The sequence below is a fragment of the Lemur catta genome, chromosome 5 (genome assembly GCF_020740605.2).
Source record: "Lemur catta isolate mLemCat1 chromosome 5, mLemCat1.pri, whole genome shotgun sequence".
In the NCBI taxonomy this organism is placed as follows: domain Eukaryota; kingdom Metazoa; phylum Chordata; class Mammalia; order Primates; family Lemuridae; genus Lemur; species Lemur catta.
The window spans coordinates 57099024-57112037 of record NC_059132.1 but is presented as its reverse complement, the minus strand read 5'-3'; the positions used below and the strand labels follow the sequence as shown (position 1 = coordinate 57112037).

The 13014-nt window shown below is 41.7% G+C and overlaps 1 long non-coding RNA gene across 9 annotated transcripts in view; it reads right to left on the bottom strand.

Moving 5' to 3' along the window:
- Positions 1-1424: 1424 nt before the first annotated feature.
- Positions 1425-13014, bottom strand: part of LOC123638321 — an 83093-nt gene continuing 71503 nt past the window's right edge. For 5 of the 9 annotated variants that reach the window (XR_006735308.1, XR_006735305.1, XR_006735313.1 and 2 more), the window contains one exon: positions 1425-2718. This is a non-coding gene — a long non-coding RNA (uncharacterized LOC123638321). Of the gene's footprint in view, positions 2719-4074; positions 5648-11399; positions 11788-13014 lie in introns of those variants that run through there. The other 4 variants (XR_006735312.1, XR_006735309.1, XR_006735311.1 and 1 more) reach the window with 4 other exon arrangements.

Below are 13014 nucleotides of genomic sequence, written 5' to 3'. Positions count from 1 at the left end.
TGTTCTTGCAAAATTAATTGATTAGTTCCTTAACAAACAGCTAGGCCCAGGGAATATGATATGTGGGATGATTTTATAAGGTGAGAGAAGAAGAAAAAGAGGAAAATGTGCAGTGTGACCAACACCAGCCACAGCAATCTCAAACTCCCGAGCTCAAGCAATCCTACTGCTTCAGCCTCCCGAGTAGCTGGGACTACAGTCATGTGCCACCATGCCCGGCTAATTTTTCTATATATTTTTAGTTGTCCAGCTAATTTCTTTCTATTTTTTTAGTAGAGAGGAAGTCTCACTCTTGCTCAGGCTGATCTTGAACTCCTGAGCTCAAATACTCAGCCCACCTCGGACTCCCAGAGTGCTATGATTACAGTCAGGAGCCACCGTGCCTGGCCTCAGCCCTGCTTTTCTTAGCCATGTTCAGCTGAATTCACAAAGGTGTGATAGCCCTGGGGTTGACACAGTTTGGGTCCTGGGCCAGCCCTGAGGAGCAGAGAAGGCACATTAGGTGGTAGGGTAACCACTGGAGTCAGTTAGTCTGCTGTAGAGTATCCACTCAAACAAGCGTCTGATCCAAGATTTGATCCAGGATTGGAAAACAGTGATGTTTGTCTCTCTGCAAAGTTGTATCCCCACCTGTTCTGAACCTAACCAAGAATGGCAATACAGAAAACCTTCCCAGGTATAAAACCTGTGCTGACACAACAGCTTCCCACATTAGGCTTTGAACCCATGTTTCTCTACCTTTCCCAAGGGAATCTTCCTATACCCTCCCACTCCACGCTCCTACCCTTCTCCTTGTGTCTATGCTGCATAACCTTCTCTCAGCTGCACACATCCAATTAGGTATCTGCCTTCCTTTCCCCTGCCTCTGGCATGGTACTCACTGAGCTCAGGGGCAGTGTCTACGCTGTAGCTGTGTTGCTCTGCTATACAGATCCATGGACAGTGACCATGTGATTATGTTTTCACTACTGTGAACTCACCTGGCTTTGGGGCATATCCAGCTTTTGAGCAATAATTTTCTTGTGCTGGTTTCCTTCTTTGACTCATCGGTCATGCCCATGGGGTTCACATGGAGGGAGATTCTCCTGTATTTGTCTGGCACTGGCAATACTGAATATGTCCTTACAGGCTTCAAGATACCCTGGTCCTTACCCCAAGAAGACCTTATCCTTAGAGGGACATGCTCTCTTTACCCTCCCCCTAACTGCCCCTCCCTGACCCACTTCATGAAGCCTCAAATCCCTTATACAACACTCTGCGATTCTCAATGAAAAGTGAAAGGAAAGAATTCAAATACAAGAATAGACACCCATTGGCTGAAATGCACCTGATGCCTCAGATCAGACCGTCCTCTGAGAGCAGGTTCTGGGGAAAGGAAAATGAGACGACGGAAGTCCTGTGTGCTTAAAGAGTGGGATGGATGATTTTCACAGAGTCATAGTCTTTATTCTTACGCTTGATCGCAGGCAGCACCAGGGCGACATGACACAGAGTTGCAAGCCCCAAACTGGCTGGACCTCTTGTCTTGACTCTGAATTACCGCGGGACTTCATCCCAGTGAGCCTCTGTTTCCCCATCTGTGAAATGAAGTCTTAGATGAAACGATCTCTACAGTCTCTTTCATCATAAAATGCTTGCAATTCTGCTGATTTTTACAGGAAGGGACAGTATTTTTCAGTGGAACCTTGGAGTTCACTGTGGAGGGAGAAGGCACCATTTCATACATGAAGGTAGCCGTGTATCTTATTTTATTTTTCTTTATAAATTTATTTATTTTAATTTAAGTATTTAATTTTGAATTTTTAATTTGTGAAAAGATGCCCTATGAACATTTCCTGGAAGTCATGAGAGTGGTCTTTAAATAGACAGAAATAGTGGTCTCATATGGCTGCCCCCTTCTTCAAGTAGAATTGTCCTGTGTAACTCCCGAAGGCAGAACTGAAATCAAGAGGTAGAAGATAGATTTAAGTTTAATAGAGAAGAAATGTCTTATTCATTTGGGGGGTGGTTCAACTATATAATCAATTGATTGATGGACTAAAGGAATTACTGGGCTCTATGTTTACTGGAAGTATCCCGGCATGGGCTAGGGATATAGAGCAGACTGGTGTGGTGATAACAGGTGGCGGGGTGGGGATGGAGGTTTGGACTTCATCTGCCATTCATGGAGATCTGTGGTTTCATGAATATTTTGCTCCCATAAACCCATTGCTTTCTCCCAAGGAGATCCCTGGGAATGAGAGTGTTTGACTCTGCCCGTATTGTTTGATGATAGCTCTTGCACTGACTCACTTGGATAAAGGATTCTTCCCAACGCTTCTCACTGCCGCCTGCCTCAGCCAACAGCCTGTCCAACAGAAGGGCTTTTTAGAGCTCAGATCAAAGCCTCCTGTGTGCAAAGTGCCCATTGTTCATTAGTGAAATGTGACTTGCACCTGCTCCGTGGAGGTGTACTGCTTTCACTGTTTCCCTCTCAGTTTCAGCAGGCTGCAGCAAGATCACAGGGCCGGTCACTTTGGTGACAAAGGAAGCCATATTCTGCTAGTCAAAGTCTGGACCAGCTGTGCTGGTCCTGTGTGAACCAGGTGCCTACAGTGTCCCCAGGAACCTGCTGCCAATTGTTGGCAGCGGATGGACCAGCAGCTGCTCCTCCAGCTTCGGTCTTGTCTGTGTCTCTCTTCCTTGGCCTAAGAATCCAACTGCAGTCCCCTGGGAAACCTGTGACAAAGAGGAGGAGAGAGAACTTTGAGAGAGGGAGATACGAGGGCTATGATTACAGAAGGCTGAGCAGGGGCATGAAAACCAGGAAAGACAGCCAACATGAGAACTAAGACAAATTTCAACCAGCGTAAGCTTCCCATATTGTGAATGGCATCATCCTCAAGATAGGAGAAACTCATAACAGAAAGACAGCGATCCAGGCAAGAAAATTGTTTATTATTTTTAAATTTATGCCTACATTGATTGTAATAGAACCATCATGATAAAAACTAGCAGCCCCCAACTTGAATTCTCAGGCAGCACCATTTGCCCTGCGAGGTGCTCACTGTCATGACTTGTGAATTAATATGGACAACAGCTGCAGGGAATGAGATTAGCATCGGTTCCTGTGAACTTTCCCGGTTATAGGTTCATTCCATATGATGACTCAAGAAACATTATTAGGCTATAACTGAATTGTATGGATTTGGATCTTAAATTGTATGTTGTATGTCCTTTTTCCAGAAAATACTTCAACACCAGTAGGCCACTCAGCCAATTGTCTGTGCCCCTTAAGCCCCACCACCTCCTCATCAGATATTAATGATGTCACTCCACTAGGGGGACTAAGAATTAAGTGAGCGACTCCCTCCCCCAAAAGACTCTTCCCTGCACATTGCCCTAGGAGACGTGGAGAAGAGCCACTTCCGGAGCAGTAAAGCCCCAGTGAGGGCCAGGTGGGGGAGGGCGAAGGCAAATGTAAATGACACTGTTGTGCAGTGACTCATCTGCTCACTGACTTCATTCACTTCTGTGTTTTCAGTCGGTTGGACAGCTGTGTTGGCCATGTGAAGTCAGAGAATTTTTTTGTTCCAAAGACAGGAAGATGCAGGGGGAGGAGAAGGGGGGACAGATAAAACAGTGGATGTGTGTGTAGAGCCATAATTGCTGTATGACTTCAGCTTCTCTGACCGGCTAACAGTCACCGCATTAGTCACCAGTCCTCAAAAAAACGAGACAGGCCTGGGTGGATTCGACATGAACCAGGTTCAGGAAACGGCTCTCTGTGTAGCAGGGAGGTGAGGGGCAAATGCCCACCACTAAAGAAAGCAATCTTTAGCCGGAAACTGGGGAAAATCGGGCCATTACAAAAACAAATAAGACAAGGAACTTGCTGTCAAAATGTCCAGCAGTCTAGGGGTAGACACACCTTTGATTAGCCAGAAATGCCAGATCACAGAGAGGGAGTAACTCAGAATCCCTAGAGACTTGCAAAACTATGTAAATAGAGCCACAGCCCACATATCCTTTTTGACGTCACTTGGCCCCTTAGCGCCACCTTCGTCCTCATCCTTGTTGCTGATCAGCACTCACCCTCTCCTGTTTCCCCAAAAAGAGGAATCCAAACCTCCAACATTCACTTCAAACCTTCAGCCCTTCAAGCCTCAACCCTGTAATACAGGAGTCAGCACGTTATGGCTTGCAGGCTAAATTGGGCCCACCACCTGTTTTAAATAAAGTTTTATTGGAACACAGCATTTGTTTAAGGCACCTCTATAGCTACTTTTGTGCTGTAACAAGAGTGGAGTCATTCTGACAGAGACCTTTAGGCCCACAAAGCCTAAACTATTGGTGATCTAGCCTAGCCATTCAGGAAAATAGTTTGCTGACCTCTGCTCTAGTGCATAGTAGAAAACAATGCCTCTTACTTATGTGAAAAAGAATTACCTCAATGTTTTTACCCAACACCTATTAAACAGTCTGTATCTGTTTCTATTCCCATCCAGGCCTGGCTGGACTCAGTGGATGAAGGTGCCACCTCTCCCACTCAAGACCAGTCCATTCCTTCTGGCCCTTGAAGTCATCCTTCTCTTTCCTTCCGGGTGTTTTTTCTCATGTCTTTAACCTAAAATCAGGGGATCTAGACCTTCAGGCTACTTTTCACTATCTTCTGTCTGGGTGAAAGCCTCCCTTCTCTGATAGCATCATCACTATCTCTACGCTATCTCTTCCTGCAATTTTTGGCCAGTAGTTCCAGTGGACTACCAATCACTGCACCTAGCTTTCCTGTGGGAACCACAAAAGCATCGTGTCCAAAACTAAACTCAACATCTTTCTCGAGGAAACCTTTCCCCCTTGGACCTCTCTCTGTCTGCTGCTGACACTGCCAACCACCTAGATATCTGTAAGTCAACTTTTCCCTCACACCATACATACAATAAGACAAACATGCTATTGCATCTACCTTCTCAACATACCTACCCTTGAGTAAATGTTCAGCGCTCACTCTCCTATGACCTGCCCTAGGTTGGCTCCCTCTTCTCACACCTGAACAACTGCAGTCATCTCTTAACCAGCGAATTGTCCTGCCTCCTGCCTCATTCTCCCCCAATCCAACCTCCCTACTCTTGCTTGAAAGATACTGTCAGTGTGAATTGGACCATTCCTTGTTCCTCTTTAATCCCTTACTTAATCCACATGGCCTATAAAATGAATTGTAAGTCCCTTAGTCAAAAATTCTCCAGGTTGTGATCTTTAGATCTTTCACCAATCTTAACTCCTATGTTTTCCCTGTCCTAGGCCAGTAACACAACCTGATCCCATCAAGATCCCTCTTTGAACCCACCAGTTCATGAAGACAAACCACAAATACCCACTAGGTTTCAGAGCCCCCTTAAGTGATATACACCTGACTCTGCTTCGAGTTCACCTTCCCCTGGATCTACATTTTTGGCTGTATGACTTCAACCTGGATTCCACTTCAAGCCTTCTGAGTTTGTCATTTAGAGTTAATCTTTGTGTTGAATCTCGACTTTCTTCTAACAGACTTTGACCTAGATTGATCCTCCAGTTCTTGGAATTTGTATTTGCTTTGGGCATGAACATTCTATACCAACTCTTAGAAGCCCTTAGAATCTAATTCTAGGTTATGACTTAACCAACACTTGAGGAGACCAGCCCCAGCACCAGGAGTGAGGCTTTAAGACATCTCCAGTCCTAATGTATATGCCTCCAGTATCAAATTACCTGTAGTTCCCTTAATACTCCCATGATGTTTCATGTCCATGCTCTGTCTAGAATGACATTTTAACTTTTTTTCACCTGGCTAAATAATACTAGATCTTCCATATTCATCTCAGGTGTCCTCTCACCCATATAACCTACAGCTTAGCAGGAGTGTTGATCAGAGGAAAAGAAATCCAGTATGTGGGAAAAAGGGAAGGTATCAAAGGGTTTCATTAATCAATTCAGGAAAAACTATAGGACAGCTACACCTTGAGGAGAGGGAAAGAAAATGAGAACAAACAGAAAAAGTCATAACTATGCAATGGCTCACATGCTTTTAACTTTAAAAACTGATGTAAACATAATACCAGAAGGACTGTGGCCAAGTAGAGGTAAAGAATTAATTAAGTTAGGGCTAAACTAACATTTTCCCTGGTGATATAATGCAAACCTTATATTAATGCCATTGTAATGAGAAAAAGTAAAATGTAAATGAATACAAAATAACTAGAGGCAGCATATTTTCTAATTAGCTCTACCTAAGGGAAAGATTTAGAGAGAAATGTATGAGGTGTTAGGAACATAGACAAAAAATGTAGAAATAAATGAAAAGAATAAGACATATATAAAAGAATTAATTTGAGACTGTGTATTCAAGAGAGCCTTAAGATACAGCTAGATGTTGCTTCTCTGGCTGACTTTTTGGTCTGAGCAGTGCTGAGTAAAAAGTCATGAAGTTGCATGTCCTCAGTGTCTCATCTGGTCTTTTCAGTCATCATAGCGTGAAAGAAAATTCCAGTTATCAGCAATCTGCACTGAGAAAAAGTGGGTGCTCTGTCTTTGGTATCTTGCTCATAGTAATTCTGCTCAGAGTGACCTCTGACAGCTGTCCTAAGTTGGGTCCAGGGAGGAAGAGGAATGGGAAGAGATGAAGTAGAACCAGGAAGTCACACCTTCCCCAAACCCTCCTTTCTCAGAATGAGTTCACTGCTCCCTTCTCACTGCTCCAAAAATATCCCGTGATGACCCTGTCATAGTCCTTAGTACATTTTTTTGGTAGTATCTATTTCCATATACATATTTCCTTAAAGTATATTGTCCTATAGCAGTTTAGGAACAGATAGGATAAAACAGAGTGCAGAAACAAACTCTGAAATTTCAGGAACTTAGCACAACAAGTTTATTTCTCAATCATGCAAAATCTGATGCAAGTCAGTAGGAATTCCCTTCATCTGGTAATCATGGGACCAGGCTCCCTCAACCTTGTGACACTGCCCGCTCAGCATATCATATCCTGGGTCACGACATCCTAGGAAGAAAGAGCCAGCAAGTAGCACACTGGCTATTCAGTGCCTCTGCCCATGACTTGCATTCACATCATTTACACTCGTATTTCACAGCTAGAACTGGTTACATGGCCCCATCTCCCACAGGAGGCTAAGAAGTATAATCTTCCAGCGTGTTCGGGAAGGAGAGAAGAATTTAATCCGGGTAAGCGTAGGAAGTCTCCACAACGCCAATGTCATATGTCACTTCCAACACTTGGAAGAAAGGCGAGTACATCCTAGTGACTGAATAAAGCTTTGCTGAACTGTGTTGACTCTGCCTGGGAGACGTAAGGGAAGTCTTCACAGAAAATGAGATTAGGAAGTGGAGAAAAGTCCCCTTCAAAATCTTAGCCCCAGGAAAGGAGTCTGAAATAAGAGAAGAACCAGGGGAGAGCATTGTTGAGGAATCCAAATGAATGAATAAAGAATAGTTAATAGCATCACATGCCACAGAGGGGATAAATAAAAAGATGACTGAAAACAGGCCATCATATTTGACAATTAGGTCATTAATGGCTTTTCTCTGGTGCAGGCCAAATCTCATTATGGTGAGTTTTAAGAGAGTGTCTAAATCATTTCAGTGAGTTAGAGTTTCATAGCATGAATGTTGCTCAAAACAGATGGCTGTTTGAGATTTGTGGATGTTTTCTTACTGTGAGGTTTTTTTTCAACCCTAATAAAATTCCTTGCCATGAAATAGTAATAATAGGAATAGCTACCATTCATCATGCGCTTGCTATGTGCCCAGGACTCTGCTAAGTACTTTGCTCATATTATTGGTAATATTTAATAACAGTCCTATAAAGAAGGTATTGTCATATTCTGGTCTCACAGTTAGTATACCCTGCAGTGAGGATTGGGACTCAGTTCTGCTTGGTTCCAAAGTCTATCCTCTTTCAGCTACATCAGTCTGATTCCCCAAAACATGGGGTTAGTAGAACTGGGGTACTTTTCAAGAAGCAAAATAATGTCAAGATGGAAGGGCGTCTCATGTTGAATTAGATTATTCTTTTATTTTTAGCCTCAGAACCATTTTATACCAAGCCATAGCTATTGTTACAGATATTCTGAATCATTCTGAAATTTTCCTCACTAAAGGGATAAATTATACAACTTATATAGAGTATCCAAATTTTCTTCAGTTCTTCCCTGTTTTGCTTACTTTTCATTATTTCAGCCTTCTTTTTACTTATGTAGGTAATAAATTGGTAACTATAAATTGTCTTTGATGTTGGTCAATCCTCAGGTGTTTTCTCTTTCACACAAAATTGTGAACAGTGTGTTATATTTGGATAATGACATTTTCCCACTACATCAACAGTAAAAATAAAATGTATAGTTCTCAAAGTTTGTAGGGAAAATGGTGTGTAGTGTATGTTGGTTTAATTATATTTGGATTGAGAGACTATCTTTGGAAAATTCACTTTGGGTCAGTGGGAAACTGGCAAGGAAACTTGGAACTGCTTTGAACATACCAGTAAGGGAACAATTCAATCATAGTTCATTTAAAGCTCCCAGGGAAAATAAATCTCATTCTCACCCTTGGTTAGTATAGTCTTACAGTTCTATGGTGCTTAATTGTTTAAGATCCTGCAATGACTAAGCGAGTGGCCTTTTCAAATTCATACTTGGTATGGAATCCTTACCTGGTTAGCTCACCTGGAGTATGACCTACAAACACAGTGTTCCATATACTCTTCCACACATGGCTTTATAAAAAAAAAAAATTCACTGGACTTTCTGGATTAGGGAAATTGAGACACGTATTATACCTTGACCTATCAAATCAGAAATGTGTGCAATTTAGTATTTATAAATTTCACTGCAATTTCTCTTCCAAGCTTCACCAAGAATTTTAAGTTTATATATTACTTTCTCAGAGCCTGAAAATTAAATGATTATTAAAAATAAGACTTAGTTCATGTGGATCTTTAGGGATGAGTGTTAGAAAATAAATATTAAGCAGAATGGAATATTACAGGTGTGGTTTTTTTGGGTTTTGTTTTTTTTTTTTTTTTTCTGAATGAACACCTGAAGTGGCCAGAGCTCTAGATTAGGTGCAATAGGGAAGACACCCCTTACACCTAGTGTCTCATAATATAGTAGAAAAATGAAACTAAGTAAATGGGTTTACATTAAAAATGCACAGAAATATGCCCACAGATGCAAAATAAATATAAAATCTGCCCTAAATTTCTGTACACTATTCAACATCCAATTTATTAAATAAATTCAAACACCTCATAATAAATAGTTCACTGTAACTAAAAGACTCGTTGCAGATTTTCTTTAAACAACAGACTCTTGTTACACATCTTTCTACTCTAATTCCCTGGAAGCTTGAGCTCCCACTCTATTCCATACCTTTTTTTTTCCTTATACTGCTGACCTTTACCCCAGTCCTGGCCACCAACTTTCAGTGAATGGACTTGATCTTTGCTTCACAAAGAAACTAGAAACCATCTTCCTGCCTCTAACCAGTTTTTCCTTTTTCCTTTGTCCAAGGAAGGAAACATCTCATCTTCAATTAAGGTTCATCCCTTTCAGATATATTCTGGGTCCTACCTCTCTGTTGCTTTCACACTGTTCCCCCAGGGTTTTCCCTTCACTTTGGACTGAGATCTGCAGTTTCACTTCTCATTGCCAGGTCTTTCTCCAAAGTTTCCCCACCCCTTGCTTGGCTGGCAGGAGTTCATCCTCGTAATCATTTCCTCAAAACAGGCTTACATGAATAACGTTTTCTGTGTTCTTGCACTTCACAACTGTCTTTCTGGGATCTTTCAGACATGAAAGATATTTTAGCCCTATATAAAATCTTTGACGCACTCTTTCTTTCCTCAAATATCTTATAGGGAGTTTCACTGCCTTCTGGGGTTGACCGTATGTTTAGAGAAATCTGACTCCTGCCCAACTTCATTCTATCCTGAGTGACTAAATATTTTTACCTGCTCACTCAATATAGTCTCTCTTTAATCATTTTAGGGTGTATCTTATTGTTGTCTTTACCAGACTAATTTTCTCCTGGTACGCTGTAAGCCTTTAAAATACATAGATGTGTGCCTTATTTTATTTTTAGAAAAGTTTCTTTGAATTATATTTTTAAATATTTATTCTTTTCTTTTCTTTTGGTTTTCTTCTTGGGAGACTCCATGTGTATGTTTTTGATATCTCTTGCTTGTGTCTTAGTCCCATAATTTTGTGTCTTACACTTTTTATCTCCATTTGTTTGTTTTTTAGAGACAGGGTCTCACAGCCTCAGGTTGCCGAGGCCGACCTCAAACTCCTGGGCTCAAGTCATCCTCCTGCTTGGCACCCCCAGCTGCCTGTGCCACTGTGCCCAACTTACCTCTGTATTTCATGTTCATTTTATTCACTTTCTCATGTCTACGGCCTTTGTCCCTTACTGTGCTTTCAATGGTGTCTACTGTTCCTCGTGCTCCATCTAATTTAGTCTTTACTTCTGAAAGAGTTTTGACTTTTTCCCTTACACCTTTCACAATTCCTGCCAAATCCCCTTTCACCTCCTCCTTTAATTTGTTCCTCATCTCCCGTTGTCCAGTCCTGAGTCCTCGTGTTTCTGTTTTGTATGCTTCCATTAATAGCTGTTATTACTCCATCAAGTTTCTTTTTAATTCACGGAATGTTAACTTGCAAGTTTTATCTGCGTCTTGGCAATAGTTTTCTGGTACATTTCATTCTTCTATAGGAAAATCTTTGCGATTCTTTTCCACGGTTTAATAGATCTCTGTTTAGTTGCTGTGCCAACTTCTTTTGTTACTCATATTTGAGTGAGTTTGATTTTCCTGGACCAGCTATATAAAGGATACGAGGGGACAGAAGGGAAGAACTGAGGACTTCAAGTCTTCCAAGCCTCACAGCTAGCTCATGGTCTTCCTCCTGTGTTGCAACAGACCATTTACTTAAAAATAGTCTGTGCAGCCACATTCCCTTTGCCTTTAAGGCTCAGAGTGGCTTCTCCTCACGTGGTCACCCAGTTTCTTCACCAGCCACTGCCACATGGGACACATCTCTTACCTGCCAAGGTAGCATCCGCCATTTTTGTTGGTACATTTTGGCTTGTACTTTCTGTAGTCTAGCTCCTATGTGGCCCCAAGCCCTTCCCATCTCCTGTCAATGCCACACTCTGTTCCAGCTCATCTAGGGAGAGCAACATCCCAGGTTGCCCAGGACTGGGGAGGTTTCCTAGGACACAGGACTTTTGGGGCCATTAATAAAATTGGGAGAGGTCCAGGCACAGTGAGACGAGTTGGTCACCCTGAATTCATCTCTGCTTACTGCAGCTGCCACTCTGCCTGGGGCCCTCCCCTTCGGAAAGTGAGCAAGACGGTGTTTTTTGAGACTCACCACAGCTGATGCCTCCTCACCTCCTTCTCAGTGTTCATCACCGTTGCCCACGCAGCCTCCTGCCTGCTTCCATTGAGCTCAGGTGCTTTTGGCAACATGTATACGTAAGTTGTAGTTCAAGAATTTTCTGGGTCTCCTAATTTCACTGAAAATGGAATCTGTAGATTTTTTTTTCCATTCAATTGATTGCTCTGTATAATTTCTAAGAGGAGATGTGGAAAACTTCAGACAAAGCTGCTACCATGTTTCCTTGGAGCTCAATAGATGTGTTCTGCTGTCTTCATAGAGTTCCTGGTTGAAGAGCTTCACTTCTGTTATCATTGAATTTCTTGACAGAGTAAACTCTGCAGTTATGATTGTGGTGCTCAGAATAAGCAGATCATGTAAGCAATGCCCCATACAGAATGATGAATCAACAAGATGAATTTCAGGCTGCGTATGCTGCACAGGACAAAAGCACATTAAAATACATAAAACATAACACCACATTATAAGCATCTAATCTATATAGATAAGAAGTAATAATATAAATAATATAAGAAACATTGATAACTAAAGAAATCAGAATGGGAATTAAATAACAGCCTATATAGAGTGTAGGTAGAATACAGCACTAGGTTTAGAATAACCTCCTTGAATAAGAAATTGCTGTTTCTTAATTATGACCAAATTCATGAAGATAAAGGTGAAAAATAGAGTAAGTGCTCCTATGTGCAAATTACTATGGCATATGAGGTTGCATGGGTTATTTTATTTAATCCTAACAACTCTTCAAGGTAAGTGTAATGAGATCAGAAAAGCTAAAATATCCGAAATCATTCATTGAGCAAATGTCAGAGCTAGGATGCAAACCCAAGGGTCTCTGGGACCAACACCCACACTCTTCTTGCTACACCACTCTGTCTCTTTTTAATCAAAGAAGAGAATTACAAGAAGTTCAATGCATGGAAGAGAAACCTTGAGGGAGAAAATAACTTACAATAGGGGGAGTGGGGAGGGCAGTCATTGAGCTCTAACCAGATGTGGCAAAAACTCAAGTGTAAATAGTATAACTGCAGCAGGAACACAGAGGGAGCGAGAAAGGCAGCAACCATATTTATTAAGATTTTTAATGCAATTGCTTCAACAAGCTGGAGAGACATTTAAGACTTGAACAACTCGGTGCATCTGGTTTCATCTCCCGACAGAAGCCCATTTTGACGAAGTGGGAATTAAATTCACAAATGTAAGAAACTAGAATAGTTTATCAAATTTCTTCCTGCTGTTATGAAAAATAATGTTGTGATAGGGAATGAGATTAAATCCTTCAAAAATCAAATTTAGGTTAAAAAAGAGAGAGAGAGAGTGGCAGACTAACTGGTCTGCCAGAGGGAACAGAAGTATCAGGTCTAATTCTTGGAAAATGGTTTGCAGAAATAAAGTCTGTTTCTTCGTGTCACTGAAAAGCTATTAAAATTAGAGAAGCTCCAAGCATTTGAAAAGTGTTAGCCTGTAGCTCCTTCCCAAATTACAGACATAAGGCAGGCAAAGGCTCAGGTGGTCAGGACGGCATCATGGGAGTCATCTTCATCTTCAGTCAACCCTCACGGAGACCCCACTGTGCATGTTTGGTCTT